Genomic DNA, 18,642 nt, shown 5'->3' on the forward strand with positions numbered 1-18,642 from the left:
TTTTGAGATGGAGTCTCACTCTGTCACCCAGGCTGGAGTGCAGTGGTGTGATCTCAGCTCAGTGCAACCTCCATCTCCTGGGTTCAAGCTATTCTTCTGCCTCAGCCTTCCGAGTAGCTGGGATTACAGGCAGGCGCCACCACACTCAGCTAATTTTTGTAATTTTACTAGAGACAGTGTCTCACCTTGTTGGGTAGGCTGGTCTCGAACTCCTGACCGCAAATGATCCACCCGCTTTGGCCTCCCAAAGTGCTTGGATTGCAGGCATGAGCCACCGTGCCCAGCCTGGTATATATTTCATACTTCAACAGATATGCATGTGCCTCTGTAAGCAATGTACAGGTCTCTTTTTTGTTTTTTTTTTCTTTTGAGACGGAGTTTTGCCCTTGTTGCCCAGGCTGGAGTGCAATGGAGCCATCTTGGCTCACTGCAACCTCCGCTTCCCGGATTCAAGCGATTCTTCTGCCTCAGCCTCCTGAGTAGCTGGGATTACAGGTGCCCGCCATCATGCCCAGCTAATTTTTGCATTTTTAGTAGCGATGGGGTTTCACTATGTTGGCCAGGCTGGTCTTGAACTTCTGACCTCAGATGATCTGCCGGCCTCGGCCTCCCAAAGTGCTGGGATTACAGGTGTGAGCAACCGCACCCGGCCCTAATTGGTTTTAAAAAGATTATAAAGCTGAGATCACACTGTATGTAATCTTCTGCAGCTTTCATTAGAGATTATCCTTGTGATTATATATAGACCTTGTTTAATTTAACTGCAATCACATTTTGTCTGTCTTGTCCTGTGTTGAACTTTTTTTTTTTTTTTTTTTTTTCTGAAGATAGTGTCCTCACTCTGTTTCCCAGGCTGGAGTGCAGTGGTGTGATCTTGGCTCACTGAAACCTCTACCTCCCAGGTTCAAGCGATTCTTCTGCCTTAACCACTTGAGTGGCTGGGATTACAGGCTTGCAACACCATGCCCTGGTAAATTTTTTGTATTTTTAGTAGAGACAGGTTTTTGCTACGTTGGCCAGGCTGGCTCGAACTCCTGACCTCAAGTGATCCGCCTGCCTCGGCCTTCCAAAGTTCTGGGATTACAGGTGTGAGCCACCGGGCCTAGCCCTGTGTTCAACTTTTTAATGTCAGTGTTACACTGGTGGTGTTACAAATGGTACTGAGGTGAGCTCCTTAGTCTTCTCTCCCCTCACAAATGTGAGTTTATCTAGAGTATATTTCTAGAATTGCAGTTGTGAGTTATAGGCATGCTTCAGTTTTAATAGATAACAGATTGCTTTCTCATTAGGGGCTTGTGAGTAGTGTGATTTCCCAGCATTCTAATCAGCACACAGTGTTTGCCTTACTTTTAAATATTTACCTATCTCATGGGTAAGAAATGATGTATTGCTTTAATTTGTGTTGCTTTGTAGTGACAAAATATATATTTTAAAAACTGTTATATTAGGTTCAGGGGTACATGTGAAGGTTTCTCATAAGTGAGCTCTTGTTACGGGTTGGAATGTATTTTGGAGAATCAGATGGACATACTGTCAGCTTGGAAAAGGTTAGAGGTATAGGAACTGTAGGAATCAAATATGACTTTAGGTTTCTGGCTTGGTAGTGGTGTTGCTTAATGAACAGGGGAAAAAACTATTGTGAGGGTTCATTTTTTTTTTTGGTCAAAAATATCTTTACTTTGCCTCCACTTAAACACAATTTTTTAATTACAGAGTCGCGCTCTGTTGCCCGGGCTGGAGAGCAGTGACGCCATCATAGCTCACTGCAGCCTTGAATTCCTGGGCTCAAGCAGTCCTCCTGCCTCAGCCTCCCGAGTAGCTAGGACTACAGGCATGTGCCACTGTGCTAAGCTTGCCTCTGTTTTTGAAGGATAGTTTCATCAGGATTATAGTTGGAGGCTTTCAAGTTAATTTATTGCAGTTTTTAATTTTTTGTAAAGGTGGGAGGTCTCACTATGTTGCTCAGGCTGGTGTTGAACTCACTATGTTGCTCAGGCTGGTGTTGAACTACTGGCCTCAAGTGATCCAAAGTGTTGGGATTACAGGCATCAGCCATTGAGCCTGGCCTTCCTACAGTGTTTTGAAGGGGTAGTTTTACTGCTTTCTGGCTTCCATTGATTCTATGGAGAAGTCAGCTGCATCAGTCTTATTGTCACTCTTTTCCAGTTAGTGTGTTTTTTCTTCCCTTTAGGCTGCATTTAAGATGTTCTCTGTGGGTTTGGTTTTCAGCTGTTATGTGGTGTGTCCAGATGTGGTTTTCCTCAAGTGTATCCTGCTTGGGATTAGTTGTTCTTTTTCTTCTCTTTGGCAGTGCTGTGACAAAGCTTCATCTTAAATTAGATTTACAGAATTCTTGTTCATTATCTCTTCATTGATTGCTTCTGCTGCATTTCCTGTCTCATCTCCTTCCAGGACTGTAATTACCTGTGCATTAAACATGTCCTCTGTGTCGTGTCGTGTATGTCTTAGATTCTTTTCTGTGTTCTTTATCCCTTTGCCTCTCCATCGTTCACTCTATATCTTCTTCTGACTTACATTCCATTGTAGTAATCCTTTCTTCAGCTGTAATTGCTGTTAAACTCGTTTATTGAGTTCCTAATTTCCATTATTGTCTTTTCCAGTTTTCTTGATTTTTTTTAAAGATTCCAATTTTCTGCTGGCATTTTTTATCTTGTCAACTGCTTTATTGTATGAATCAGAGTTATTTTAAAGTCTGTGTCTGATAACTCCGATATTTGGATGCCTTGTAAGTGTGTTCTGTTGTCTGTTTTATCCTTGGTTTTCAGTCATGTGATCTTGATTCTAGATATGCCTGTTGAGCTTTAATTAAATTCTGGACAATGTATGTGAAAAATTATAGAGATAATTCAAGACCCTGCCTGTTGTCTTCATTTGAGGATTTGGCAGGCAGTTAAAGTAAGGGAATATCACTTTGCCCTTTTTTTTTTTTTTTTTTTTTTTTTTTTGAGACAGGGTCTCACTCTGTTGCCTAGGCTGAAGCACAATCAGGCTCAAATGATCCTATGATCCTCCTACCTCAGCCTCCCAAGTAGCTGGGACTACAGGCACATGCCACCATGCCCAGCTAATTATTTTTTATTTTTGTAGAGCCAGGGTCTCACTATGTTTCCCAGACTGGTCTTGAACTCCTGGCCTCAAATGATCTGCCTGCCTCAGCCTCCAAAGGTGCTGGGATTACAGGCCTGAGCCACCTCACCTGGCCGGAATATCACTTAAAAATTATGAGGCATGGTCTATTCTATTCTGGTTTACCCTTCTTCTAGGTTATAGCCTTTAGTGGTTCCCACTGAAAGCTTGGGTTGCTTCCCAGGGCCTCTTCTACTTGGCAGCCCCTGAACTCTAATTTTTGTCTCCTCAGTCCCCTAAGACTGGTGGCTATTCTGCTGACCTTCTTGGGTTCTCAGTCACTTGTTTCTGTTTGGTATTTTGGCTTCCCAGCTTCTGCTGTGAATTGGCAAATCCCTCAAGGAGAAAAGTGGCCCCGGTGATTGGGCTCACTTTTCTGCACTCCCCTTTTCTCTCTGGAATCCTGGCCTCCAGAGTCCTCACTGCATGGGTAGCTCTCTGATGCCTTCAAACAGTTGTTTCTAATAATTTGTTCAGTTTTTTAAGTTGTTCTTGGCAGAAATGTTGGTCTGCAATGAGCTAGTCAGCTTTACTGGAAGCAGACTCTCAGGAATTCAATTTTGCTATTTAAAATGGACTTGTTAGTGAGATATCCTAGTTGTGATGGTAGGTAGGCAGTTGGCTGTGTCAGTCTGCTGCTCAGAAGACTAATTTGGGTAGGAGATAAACATTGGGGAGATTTTAATTCATGCGGGTGGAAGAGCTCACATAGGGAAGAGAGTTGAGAGAGGAGAAAAATCCTAGGACTGAGGACAGCACAGCAAAGGTGACTGGGAGGGTAACCAGTGAGGCCTAGGAAGCCTTGAAGATTGTGTGGCATTGCAGAAGAGAGAAGGAGTGATCGATCAGCTGTGTTGAATGCACTTAGAGACGGCCTAAAATGGGGATGGGGACATGTCTACTGGACTTGGTGATGTTAAAGAAAAAGTTTGGGGAGAGGCAGGGAGCTAGCTAGACTGGAGTGGGCTAAGGAGCTAGTAGGGGAAGGTATGTCTTTGCTGAAGGAAAGGCACGTGCCATGGGCCTTAATTGGAAATGTGGCATGTTATGAGAATAGAGGGGAAGCCTGAGTGGATGGAGCTCAGTGAGGGAAGGGTATGTTTGTTTTGCAGTGAAATACTTCTCAAGGAAGTTTTCACAGGAGACCAATAATCATTTCTATCAGGCATGTTAGAATAATAATGCTGTTTGCATTTTCACACTCTTAGTATAAGTAACTTTGGGAGAGGTAGATATAATTTTAAGAAATTATTGGCAGATCCTTTAGAAAGCGGGTTTGTCAGCTTGTAATATGAGACTGTTGAAACTTTTGAAATGAAATGAAATTTTAAAAGTAGGTTTTGTCAAAGTACCCTAAAAGCTGCTTAAGATATATTAAATATTGGCTGGGCGCGGTGGCTCACGCCTGTAATCCCAGCACTTTGGGAGGCCGAGGAGGGTGGATCACCTGAGGTTGGGAGTTCGACACCAGCCTGACCACATGGAGAAACCCTGTTTCTACTAGAAATACAAAATTGGCTGGGTGTGGTGTTGCATGCCTGCAATCCCAGCTACTCAGGAGGCTGAGGCAGGAGAATTGCTTGAACCTGGGAGGCGGAGGTTGTGGTGAGCCGAGATCGCGCCATTGCTCTCCACCCTGGGCAACAAGAGCGAAAATCCGTCTCAAAAAAAAAAAAATTATATATATATAATATATATATATATAATATATGATGTAAAATATTTTGAGTTTGTGGGGAAAATAGTAAATCATTTAAATGAGAGTAGAAAATACATGACTCTCCATCCTGTTTTTGAAGTTAACGAAACGTAAACTTTTTATAGTTAATGTCAGGTACCCAATTAACATAGAATAGACATGAGATTCTGTAGTGCTTTATAATTTGGCTGGAGCCAATACAGCAAGCATTTATTTCGGATAAATATCTTTTCAGCATTATGTAAATATTGGAAGAGACTCGCCTGAGTCAATTTCAGTTGGCCAAGAAGATTTTTTGATTTACTTTCCTAGAGTAAATTTACTCTTTTAGCTGACTTGGTTTTTAGTAAGTCACCAGGAACACTGTTCAAACAGGAGAGAATAAAATTTCCTGCTTTAAACTCTCAACAGGGCTATTGTTAATTACTGTAGTCTTCTTTTGAAAAACTTATGTCTGTAATTAATAAAACCAGCAATTTGCTGTAAAACAAAGCATTTGGATGATGATCAGAACGTATTTCCCAATATCTAGGTAGTGATTTTTTTCCCCCAAGTTCTCATCCAGATGTTTGGCAATGTGCAGACACAGCCTTACTGCAACTTTCTAATTCACTTTCATGGGAACATATAATATTCTCCGTTTATTTTGGACATCAGAGTTTCCTTTTTCTCTGGACAGATACATATGAAACACATGCTCTTTGAGTGGAGTTTGTGGTCCTCTGAGAATTCTCTGAAGGAGGAAATGGGTTGACCTATTTGGTTGCTACGAAGTAAAAACAATCTTGTTTTCATTTTTTAGTGAACATCTGGGTTGCATTTATTATTTCACATTCTGGAGATTCTGTAAAACCACAATTTGATAATATGAGGGTTCATTAAAGCAGTAATTATTGAGCTATTTTTATAGTTGATTCAAGAATTAGAGTGGCTGATAGACTTTAAACAATATTTTTTTGTTTCTATAAAATGTAACTTAAATAACAACTCTTGATTTGAAACCATAAAATGGGACGTAGATATTTGGGGGACAGAAGAAGGATTGAACAACCAGTTTATTTCTCTGTTGCCTGTTGCCTTGTAGCTTGTGGTCATTGTTACAGCCATATTTGACTCTGTGTAGAAGACATTGTTGATGCCCTATTGCAAATCCACCCTTCTTTGCTTCCTTGCCCACAGAACCATGAATTGTTTACATATTTACCCATCAGGGAAGAGGACTTTATCACCACAAAGGGCTATATCTTAAATAGTCTTAGCAGGTGGGATAATCCCTCTTTCCTTATCCGTAAGTGGAGGAGAGGTGAAAGTGTCACCCAAGTCTGGCCAGTGTGCAGGGCAGTTTGCAGCGGGATGTCTGCAAGAAGTTTCTTCCTTCACAAATAAATATATGAGGAGTTGCGTTTCTTTTCTTTTTTCTTTTTTTTTTTTTTTTTGAGACTGGGTCTTGCTCTGTCTCCTATGCCAGAGTGCAGTGGCATGATCATGGCTCTTTGCAGTCTCAACCTCCTTGGCTCAAGTGATTCCCCCACCTCAGCCTCTCAAGTAGCTAGGCCCTCACCACCACGCTCCACTAATTTAAAAGTATTTTTTGGAAAAAAAGAAAAGCAAACCAAAGAAACAAAAAATATTTTTTTAGAGACAGGATCTTGCTACGTTGCTCAGGCTGGTCCTAAACTCCTGGCCTCAAGTGATCCTTCCAGGAGTGAGCCACCGTACCCAGCCCTGTTGCATTTCTTATGCTAGACTTTGTTGGGCCTGGATGAGTAGCCAGCTTGCATTCACAATGGCTCTTAATTAAGCCTGTCCGTTTCCAAGCCCACACCCTGAGGATGACCAGCGGGATTCTAGATGGTGCTGTTGCTGAATTTCACCCACTCAGGAACCTCCCTACCTCCACACTTCCTGTCATGTGGGACAGTAAATACCCCTCTTGTTTAAATGATTGAGCAGCGGTGTACTGTAACTTGGAGCTCAAGGCATCTGGTGTGATACTGGCTATAGCAGCAGGTAGGTTTCATTCTGTCATTCATTCAGTAAGGATCTCCTCGCCATAGAGTGTGAAGAGAAAAACACCTTTTCTCTGCCATAAATATTCATTAAGCATATAAATATTACTTTAAGAACTTGGCTAGGTTATATTTTCTTTTTGAGACTAACACTTTCTCCCCTTTTAATAAAACAAAATACATTTTCGTATTCTTAGAAATACATTGTTTCATTTGGCAAATCTTTATGTGTACTTTAACGTGTACATTTAGAAATATGCAGTAATCAAAGGTGGCATTGGCAATTTAATATTCTGTTAGAAGACAGGACTTCCTTTTAGTTCTTTACAGAGACGAAATAAAATAATCAAGAATGTCCTTTTCCAAGTTTCAGTAATTAGATTAAAATTTTTTTGAGTTGAGAAAGGATCAGACAAATGAATTCAGTTTTGTTTGTATTAGAGTATGGGAAAATTGAAGAATTTTAGTGTCTTTTGAATGTTTGGCCTGTTCACATGATGAGGCTGTATTTCCCAGGCGTGGGAGGATGAGTGATTGTAGACTTTGATTCAGTATATGACCACACTTCTGAGAGCATGACACATTTCGAGAATAAATGATGCTTTTCATAGCCTTATGTAAAAAAAATCTTCACGTTGGATAAGTCTTCTTCTAAAATGTTGCGTTTTCTCGGGAATCACAGGGTGTCTGTTATGGACTATGTTCCTGAAGTTTAGTTTAAAGTAGTGGTTAAACTGTACACTAGTCAGATGGTTACTAGGATGTTTCAGTTTTCACAAAAGAAAGTCAAATGCCTTCTTTCCTTCCTTTTTGTGGTCAGACTGGTCTTGAAGTCTGCTAGCTCTTGTTCGCCACACGTTGTCCCGCTAGCATTCACTCTTGATGACAGCTCTCAGAGGGAGCAGAGTCCACATGGATGTGGTGTGTCCTGCCCTCCCTTGGCTCCCCCAGTAGTTGCTCTGCCTCACAAGTGCCCAGTAATTTGGCTGGACATGCAGAACATGACTTTTTAATTTTTTTAATCTGGAAAGAACATAAGCTATTTCCCTTGGGTTCTGCTGCTATTAGGACTTGGACATTTGTTTTAGGATTTAAGTCTCTATTACCTTCCCACTGCTTCCACCCATCCCCACTCTTTCCTTCTCAGTAGAGGAGTCTGGGGGCTTCTGTCTTTGCATGTCTTCCTGTCAAGTATTACCTATGATGATTCTGGTGAACAGCGGACTGTCTTGCATCTAAAGGTAATGAAGACCATCTATTTCAGAAGTCTTGTTAAGTTCTGCGCTAAAACATTTATCTCCCATTTCTGTTTCACCTGTAAAGGGGAGCAAAGAATTTGTGTCTTCAGAGAGAAGTCCACTATCCTAGTCCTTTCAGCCCCCTTGAGGTTTGGTGCAGGCCTGCCTGGGAGTTCCACAAATGGGAGTGTGCTCTAGGGCCCCCTGCCTGAACCAGTGGCCAGTGACTCCCTTTGGAGAGAATATCCCGGCAGAAGTTTTCGAGTCTCAGGACTTGCTGTAGGCGGTTTTATCTTGGTTTCAGCCATCAAGAAATGTAGTTGATTGGATCAGTGACTGGGAATTTCAAGAACAGATTTTACAGGAGTGCTGTTTCCTTAGAGTTGTAAAGTTATTGACAGGGCCATTTCAACTTTGGTTAAACACATTAAAGGTTGGCCGGGCGCAATGGCTCATGCCTGTAATCCCAGCACTTTGGGAGGCCGAGGTGGGTGGATCACGAGGTCAGGAGATCGAGACCATCCTGGCTAACACAGTGAAACCCCGTCTCTACTAAAAATACAAAAAATTAGCTGGGCGTGGTGGCGGGTGCCTGTAGTCTCAGCTACTCGGGAGGCTGAGGCAGGAGAATCGCGTTAACCTGGAAGGCGGAGCTTGTAGTGAGCCGAGATCGCGCCACTGCACTTCAGCCTGGGTGACAGAGGGAGATTCCATCTCAAAAAAAAAAAACAAAAAACAGACATCAAAGGTCAAACTTGGGTAGTCACACTAACCTGAGCGTCTCCCCCACATAGGGAGTCTGTAAGTCCTTAATTTCTTAAGAGACTTGAAGTAGAAGCTGTTTTCTCCTGATGTCCCTAACGTATCCCTCCCTCCCTATCTTGATGAGGTGCTGGACCCCCAGGGCTACTGCAGTGCTGTGGTGGGGGCCTTTCTGGTCCTCAGCCCAGCTTCTTCACGGCCGACTCTGTTGGGATGCGTCATGCTGGAGATAACTATGTAGCCATTCCTTCCTAAATAGTCTTAGTCCTGTGGGATTGGAGAGGCCCTCTTTTCCCTTGGGGTCTCTAGGAATTAGGATTTCAGAACTTTTCCCTGTTTGCTATATCAGGTCAGCCATTGAGGATATTTCGGGTAATTCCCCTTGTTCAAGGCAGAATATTGTCATCTATAATGTTAATGGTTCTGAGAATTTGTATTCATACTTTCTGTATGCTTACATAAGTTTGTTTAAACATTTGAGCCTGATTGTTTGGTGTTGACAAATATTTGGTGTTGACATATTTTTAAGTAAATATCTGCAGCTCTGTCATTTCTAGCCTTGTGATTTTGTGTAAGTTACTTAATCTCCCTAAGCTTCAGTTTTCTCATATGCAAGATGGATGTTAAAAAACCTAAGTGAAATTATTTATATGAAGAATTTATCAAAAATCTCGACGATTGTAATAGTAGGCATTCAAAACTTTTAGTCATCAATGTGTTAAGTCTCTGGCCTGCCTGTCTTTACATACTGAGTAGAGTGAGTTGGAAGAATTGTTTTATTTGGGCTTAGGAATAACCGATGATTGGCAATATGATTATTATATCTTTTCTTCCCAACTTCGTATTTTGAAAATGTTCAAATCTACAGAAAAGTTGAAGGAATGGTACAATGAATCCTATATGTCTTTTGCCTAAATTCACCAGCTGCTAACATTTGGCCACATTTGCTTGTCTGTCTTTGTGTTACAATTTGTGTGTGTGTGACTGAACCCATTTGAAAGCAAGATACAAACATGGGCAGGTGCGATGGCTCACGCCTATAATCCCAGCACTTTGGGAGGCCAAGGTGCGCAGATTGTTTGAGGTCAGGAGTTCGAGACCAGCCTGGCCAACATGGTGAAAGCCTGTCTCTACTAAAAATACAAAAAATTAGCCGAGCATTGTGGTATGCACCTGTAATCCCAGCTTCTTGGGAGGCTGAGGCATGAGAATTGCTTGAGCCTGGGAGGCGGAGGTTGCAGTGAGCTGAGATCACGCCACTGCACTCCAGCCTAGACGACAGAACGAGACTCCGTCTCAAAAAGTTACAAACATCATAACGCTTTTCAAAGCAACACTAGCACTCGTCTTCTAAGGACATTCCCCTACATAACTACAGCCATTATCATTCTTAAGATAACTAACAGTCATTCCATAATATTGTTCCAAAATAGTACACATTCTGCTTTCCCCAGTTGGTACCAAAATGTTTTTATAGCTTTTTCTTTTTAACCTATCTTGGCTCTAATTAAGATTTACACCTCCTATTTAGTTATCTTTCTTCAGTCTTATTTTTGTTGTTGTTTGTTTGTTTTTGAGGTGGAGTCTTGCTCTGTGGCCAGGGCTGGAGTGCAGTGGTGCGATCTCGGCTCACTTCAACCTCCGTCTCCTGGGTTCACGTGATTCTCCTGCCTCACCCTCCTGAGTAGTTGGGATTATAGGTGCCTGCCACTGCACCTGGCCTCCTTTATTTATTTTTTATTTTTATTTATTTATTTTTATTTTTGAGACAGAGTCTCACTCTGTCACCCAGGCTGGAGTGCAGTGGCATGATCTTGGCTCACTGCAACCTCCGCCTCCCGGGTTCAAGTGATTCTCCTGCCTCACCCTCCCGAGTAGTTGGGATTACAGGTGCCTGCCACTGCACCTGGCCTCTTTTGTTTATTTATTTATTTTTATTTTTGAGGCAGCGTCTCACTCTGTCACCCAGGCTGGAGTGCAGTGGCATGATCTCGGCTCACTGCAACTTCCGCCTCCCGGGTTCAAGTGATTCTCCTGCCTCAACCTCCCCAGTAGCTGGGACTACAGGTGCCTACTACCACGCCCGGCTAATTTTTGTGTTTTTAGTAGAGATAGGGTTTCATCAAATTGGCCAGGCTGGTCTCAAACTCCTGACGTTGTGATCTGCCCGCCTTGGCCTCCCAAAGTGTTGGGATTACAGGCGTGAGCCACCGTGCCTGGCTGTTTTTAATTGTAAAATGTGTTTTGGTGGCTGGGTGCGATGGATCAGGCCTGTAATTTCAGCACTTTGAGAGGCCGAGGCAGGCGGATCACTTGAGGCCAGGAGTTCAAGACCAGCCTGGCCAACATGGTGAAACCCCATCTCTACTAAAAATACAAAAAAATTAACTGGGCATGGTGCTTGCATACCTGAAATCTCAAGCTGAGGCACGAGAATTGCTTGAACCCAGGAGGCGGAGGTTGCAGTGAGCCAAGGTTCTGCCAGTGCACTCCAGCCTGGGTGAACACAGTATGACTCTGTCTCAAAAAAAAAAAAAAAAAAAAAATTGTTTTCGTGACACCTTTTTGAAGAGTCCAGGCTTATTGTCTAATATCATTATTTGCATCCTATAGACTAGATTGCATGTGTAAGCAGAATTGATAAGTGCTTCAGTTTCTTCAATTTTTTTTATTGTAAATATGTTAAAAATCATTTTGATTCAAGGTAAAAGTGACATTCATTTTTCTTGTTCTTTGGTAAGTGTGGATTAAGTTGGTAACCAGAAGGAGTTACTGAATGGTTCAGATGTCAATGGAATATGTGTGTGGGTAAATTTGGAACAAGTATACACAGTGGTTTCTTAGACTCACACCCATCTGGAAGTAGTTATCTGGCTTAACGTAGTGAGGATTTTATTTTAATATTTGGCCATGGTTTTATAAAGAAATGAACTTAAGAATTGGAAAATTTAGTAAGACAAACTATATTTACATAATTTTCAAGAGATACTTTTGCTGTCAGATCCTTGGATGAAGACTAAACCTTAAATCTCTCAGGAATGCATCTTTTTCTTCTTCCCTCCCTCAACACTTTCCTATTGATTTAAAAAAAGAGCTTTAACTGCAGCTGAGACTAATACAGGATCCAGCTGTAGCTTTTTTGTTGTTGTTCATGTATCCGGTGATGGGCACAGCAAACTCATTGTATGAAAAGCCAATAAAGGAAAGGGCAGGGTGGGAAAAAAAAATGACACTCCTCTAAAAGTATTCAAGAAATAGCAACAGGATCTAGGAGTCTCCCTTTCAGATGACTGATTTAAATTCCATTCTAAAGTATTAATTTTGTTCGTGACTAGTCTAGAAGGCATTTTAATTTTCCCTTTTAATTATGTACATGCCACGTAACCAGAGAGTGTATGTGAGGCTGACACATTATTTTCCTTGGAGGCAGAAAATAGTAAAGCATGAGAACCCAGAGAACTAAACGCTTCTCTTGTAAAATAGGGCAAAGATTCTTCAAAATACTGTTCATGTTCATGCTGGTATAGAGATAGCAAGGATCTGTGAAAGAAAACCAGGTTCTCTTAAATTTGTTCAGTAGTACTCAAATTTATGCATTTACCATACAGCAAATAAATTCAGAATCAGTAGTTCAATCAAACTACATTCCACATTTGCCTATCTGTTTCAGTGTAATTTCTATAAAAGATTTACATCTTCTGCTCTGCCTTAACAGGACCAGGTCCATATCACCATCCTGTAGCTGAAAATGAATTATGTTTTAAAGTGGTTTTTATGATCAATGTAATGATCATAAGACTAGTGATTTTCACATACTTGAGTATCTCAAGCATTTTGTTTTTCTTTTTTCACGTTAAGGGGGTCAGATTTCTCATATTTCTTGTAATTGTAGCCAGACGTCCTGTTTGGGGACTATTAAATACCAATGGTGCCTGTGAAGAACTCATGCGATTCTGTGGTAACCATCTGAGTTATTCTTTGTAGATTTGATTTTATGGACAGGCCTCTTTGAAGTACTGTACTCTATTTTTAGAAGCTCTTTTTTACGTTTCCGTGGTTCAGGGCATCAGTCATAAACATATTTATTATTCAGCACAAAAATGTTGTTCAGTGTCTTAAGGCTGTTTAAACTTTACGGAAATAATAAACCAGTGGCACTTCAGTGGATGTAATATATGAGCACTACTGAACAAATTTAAGGGTGGAGAATTTTGCGCTCCTTCACAGATTGCTGCTCTGTCTGCGCCGCCATGAACGGTACTTTGAAGAATCCTTTCCTATTTTACACTGAGAGGGTTCCGTCTCCATGCTTCTCACACATTTCTATTTTCTGCCTCCCACTGAAAGAAACGCTTTTGTAGCCCTTCAAGAAACTTCCTACATGTCTCCCCTCCTTCTCTCCTGCCTCATTATTACTCCTTTAAAGAAAAAAAAAAAAAAGAATAGTCTGATAGCTTTCTTTTCAGATTTATTTTATTTTATTTATTTTTTTTGAGACGGTGTTTCGCTCTTGTTGCCCAGGCTGGAGTGCAATGGCGTGATATTGGCTCACTGCAACCTCCGCCACCTGGATTCATGCGATTCTCCTGCTTCAACTTCTGAAGTAGCTGGGACTACAGGCGCCCGCCACCACGTCCAGCTAATTTTTGCATTTTTAGTGGAGATGGGGTTTTACCATGTTGGCCAGGCTGGTCTTGAACTCCTGACCTCAGTCCACCCGCCTCGGCCTCCCAAAGTGCTGGGATTACAGGCGTGAGCCACTGAGCCCGGCTCTTCTCAGATTTATGTATGATTGGTTTGCTGTTCTGTGTCGTAGCAGAGACCCTGTGCTCTGAAGTAATTTCTGATCCAGTGAAATATTACAGGAGCGAGGGACTGTGCACCTTCAGTGTATTTGGTAATAAAGCAGCTATTCTCTTTTTAGAAATCACTATAATCCACGTGCCATTATAGTCATCCTTTTAAATTACACAATTGAATGGCTTTTAGTATATTCATAAAGTTGTGCGACCATCACCACTATCTAATTTTGGAACATTTTTATCACTTCAAAAAGAACCTGGGCCCCATTAGCTGTCATTCCCTCTGCAACCCCTGGCAGTCATTCATTGACTTTTTGTTTCCATGGACATGTCACGTAAATGGAATCATAGAATATGTGGTCTTCTGTGTTTGGCATTTTTCACTCAGCAGGTTCATCCATGTTGTGGCATGAGTCACTTTCCCAGGTTCATCCGTGTTGCAGCTCGATTCAGTGTCAGTGTCTGTGCTTCTCCTGTGGGTGGAACTGAGACTTGGATTGGTTTTAGTGTTGGGAGTGGTCAGAGAGGTTTTGCTCACCTCTGTCACATGGTTGAATCTGTGGCTGTGTGCTATCTTGAAGGTTTTTAGGTTTGCTTGTGTTTTCTTCCTATTGAAAAGGTTGAAGTTTATTTTAACCCGTATTATTTGAAGGACTACATCAAATCCTTGCTATTGAAATCCTTTAGTTGATAATCTTATGAACAGTTGCATCTGGAGTAGAATCATGTTGTCTGTAGAAAGTTTTTACTCTCTCTGAAGACCAATAGTGGGTTCAAGAAACAGAATTCCCCAAGAGAGCCATACTGAAATCTGTTAACAGAAGCGTGAAGAGTCTACTTCTCGGGGATTCCAGTGTGATCCCAGCGGTGGACATAGGACAACAAATTTCCATCCCCTGTTCACCCCAAAATCTCGACAAATGACAGGGAAGAGACTGGGATGGGGGGCAAGTGGGGAGAAGTTGGTCAAAGCGTACAGTCTTGCATTTGTAAGATGAATAAACTCTGGAGACCTCATGTACAGCCCTGTGACTACAGTTAGAGATAACGTATTATATGCTTGAAATTTGCAGAGAGTGATTTTAAGTATTCTCACCACACAAGCACAAGGTAACTATGTGAGGCGAGAGGTATGTTAATCTTCTTGACTGTGGTCATCATTTCACAATGTCTCCTTAATCAAGACATCGAGATGTACACCTTGAATATATCCAATTTTTAGTTGTCAATTGTATCTCAACGTAGGTGGGAAAAAAGAGCCTGGGAAGGGACCTTTTGCAAAGGATAGAGTGTAACACACTTTTGGAAGGAAACTACAAACGGGAAACTTATAAGCAGATAAAACAGAAGGAGGGTTTAGAGTAAGCAGGAGCAGCTTCTGGGCAGCCCCTCACGGGGCTGTGCTCAAACTAGTTAGTGTTTGGATTTTGGGTTCTGTTGGTGATCGTGGAAATTGTGCTGCAAATAAGGAGAATTCAAAGGCCCTCCGAAGCCACTGTGCTGGGAGGGTTTTCTACACTCTTCTCTGTCCTTTCCTGTTCCTCTTGTTTGGAGGAGTCTACAGCATTTTACCCATAAGCAAATTTTCTTTACAGAGATTGGATTCCTTGCCTGGGGAGAATTGGAACTCAATGGGTGTGTACCAACACCCCAAGTAAAGCTTTTTAACATTTTTGTTTGTTTGTTTTGTTTATGCGGCTTCTCCAATAAAGGGCCCTATCTTTTCATCCCCAAGAGAAGCCCTCCAGTGGACAAGCTGTGCTCACAAACACAGAACATAATGAACCTTCCCAGTTGAAAGGGAAATCAAGTGAGAAAAGTTACCTACACGCAACACCAAAGGAAGACACAGCTAGCTTCATGGCATTTTTAAATGTGTACAAACAGCAAGGACCTCCAGATGGATGAAAAAACCCAACAGCGTGAAAGAGAAAATTTAAAATAAAATTTCTATAGAAACAGAGAAAGCTGACATCAAAAGAATTCAGAAGATAGAACACTGAAAAATGGTCATTGGCAACTTCCAGGAAGATGTGACTTGGGCACTAGTGTTTGTCTAACTTTTTACCTCCCCTCCCTTGAATCACCAGATCCCCATGGAAGTGATTGAGAAAAAGAGAGATGAAAAGCTGAATCAGAATAGATAGTGGGATCAGGGTGAAGAAATACCAGGGCCTGACTCATCACTCTGTTTCCTTAGAACTCAGTGCAGGGTTGTGAGGAACGTACGGAGATGTGGTGTTGGCTGTGCTAATTTGGGAGAGCAGAGAGTGAGGGAGGCCTGTTGACCCTGAGTGGCCACGGGCAGCCGGGGTGGGCTTGTGCAGCAGCGATATTGATGAGCAGCTGAACTGGGAGGCCAGAGGACACACGCGGCTTCAACACGCTCAAAACTACTAGAGCTTCTCCTGGGCGCCACAGTCCTCCTTCCTGGTGCATTGGGTGGCATCCCACCCATCTGGAGTGGAAGCCAGGTCTAGACAGGGAGAGTTAGATGCAGAAACTAGAAAACAAAAGCAACACGATAGGCTCAGAGAAGGAGGCTCCCAGAGCTGACGTTCCCTTGAAGATGGACCACATCTCTGAATAGGCAGTGCAGTTTATATATGCATCCTCCAGCCTATAAACTTAGAGTTAGAAAACAGCAACAACAAAAACCTACCAACGTTTAGCAGCATTCTGAGGAGGAGGTCCAGCTATTCTTTTTTTTTTTTGGTGGGGGGGTTGGGGGAGGATGGGTATAAATACTATTGTTCAGAAATAAAGAATAAAGCAACATGTTTCCAAAAGAAAATAGGAGGGGGATATAATTTTTGAGGCAGAGGAATAGTATAATTTAGAAAATAGTAATTATAGAAATGAGAAGTAAATTTCAGATTGAATCTACTTTGTGCTGTTCTTAATAAACTTCAAGAAACACAAATAAGTGGTTGAAAGATGAGATAAAGCAACAGGCCAAGCTGAAAACTAGGGCAGAGAGAATTATAAAATGAGGCTGGGCACACAAGCTTATGCCTGTATTCCCAGCGCTTTGGGAGGCTGAGATGGGGGGGATCATTGGAGCCCAGCAGTTTAAGACCAGGAGTTCGAGACCAGCCTGGGAAACATGGTAAGCCCTCCGTCTCTACAAAAAAACAAGAAAAAATTGGCCAGGTGTGGTGGTACATGCTGCACCTGTGGTCCCAGCTACTCAGAGGCTAAGGTGGGAGGATCGCTTGAGCCCAGAAGTTGTCAAGACTGCAGTGAGCTGTGAATGTAGCACTGCACTCCAGCCTGGGCGACAGACCCTGTCTCAAAAATAAATAAATAAAAATTATAAAGTGAAATGAAAGAGCTGAAAGAAACTGTAATGATAGTAAAAGCATTTGCAGAATTTTAAACTCCCTTAGGATTCATGAAGAGCAAAAGTTTACAATGTAGAAAGTTAAATTATTGCTGTGATCTGAATAAATGTTGTTCGTAAAGAAGATACCAAAACAGATAGAACAGAAACAATAATCAGATTCAATGGGAAAAAGTATCTTTGAGCTGAAAAAAAACACGAGCTGTTTCTGTATATTCAAAGAGCTCATTCTGCCTTAGATCAAATTAGTGGGAAGAGCAAGAAGGAGCAAGAGAGTACCCTGCAAACAGCCAGTCAGAACCTGGGGAGAGGGTTACTTACAACGAAATCGAGATGGTTTTAGACTTTTCTATAACATTGCCAGAAAATAGTGTCGTGGAGCTGAGGCTGTTTTAAGGGAAAAAAGGTTGTAACTAAGAATTAAATAGTCACACTAATTGTTAATTTGTGAAGGCAGCAGAAAGATGTTCTCTGAAGATACAGAAGTTGGAGCTAGCACACTGCCTTCAGTGGGAGCTCACCCTGCCTTTGGACTTAGGAGTTATGTGAGCCAGTACCTTTCCTTACTGTTTAAGGCCATCAGCTTTTTTCTGCTACCTGTATCTGAAATTTTTCTGTATGCCTTCTGTAAATTTTTCTTAAACAAAACTTGTTCATGGATATATTCTAACCAACTAAAAGATTGTTTGAATAACTCAAGAATGGGGAACTTGTGGTGTTAAAAAAAAATACTGACATTGAATTGAAATCATGTAAACAAATTTAAGTCTAAATTATAAACTTGGTTACAGATGTTACAAATGAAAATTCAAATGTTGTAAATACTGAAAGAGAAGATATGTAATGGAAAGAGAAAAATCCCAGTTATTCAGTAACAATGCCAACAATAATAAATCTGGGTCAGATTCACTAGTAGAAACTGAGAAGTAGGTGGGGGTGGGGCAGGGACTGTTAGGAGAAAGTAAAAGCCCAGCCTTTATTTTTTACTGTTTTATTTTTGTTTTTGATAATTAGAAAAATACAGGTAGTGGTATGGTTTTAAAAAAAAATTAAAGATAATCACTAGAAAATTCAAAGTAGGATGTTCACATTCCACGTCACACATCTACATGTGTGAGGATATATGCATTCCTCGCTGGAGGAAGGAAAACAAAAGATAAATTTGATCACAGGATAAGGTCATGTCAGGCAAAAATTCTATGGTATTTGGTTTTGTAAATTGGCTTTTAAAACTTACTTAGAATTTTGGTCTGGCATGGTAGCTCATGGCTATAATCCCAGGGTTTTGGGAGTTGAGGCGGGAGGAACACTTGAGGCAGGAGTTCGCCACCAGCCTGGGGAGCAAAGTGAGACCCCTGTCTCTTTAAAAAAAAAAAAAAAAAAAAATTATCCAGGTGTTGTGGCATGCTACTCAGGAGGCTGAGGCAGGACGATTACTTGAGCCCAAGAGTTTGAGGCCGCAGTGAGCTGTGATCATGTCTCTGCGTTCCAGTCTGGGTGACAGAGCAAGACTGTCTCAAAAAAGTTAAAAAAAAAAATTAAAAATTATTTAGAGGATAATTACCTATTTTGCCCTGTGTTTTAGAAAATCTTTAAGAAGCAAATACCTTTTTTGGGGAGAGGGTTAATGGGAGATAATCCA

General features: G+C 41.5%; 1 protein-coding gene across 3 annotated transcripts in view; it reads left to right on the forward strand.

Moving 5' to 3' along the window:
* CYTH3 (cytohesin 3) overlaps window positions 1-18,642 on the forward strand; it is a 158,066-nt gene that overhangs the window by 52,719 nt on the left and 86,705 nt on the right. The window lies entirely within an intron of this gene.

This window comes from Gorilla gorilla, chromosome 6 (genome assembly GCF_029281585.2).
Source record: "Gorilla gorilla gorilla isolate KB3781 chromosome 6, NHGRI_mGorGor1-v2.1_pri, whole genome shotgun sequence".
Lineage (NCBI taxonomy): Eukaryota > Metazoa > Chordata > Mammalia > Primates > Hominidae > Gorilla > Gorilla gorilla.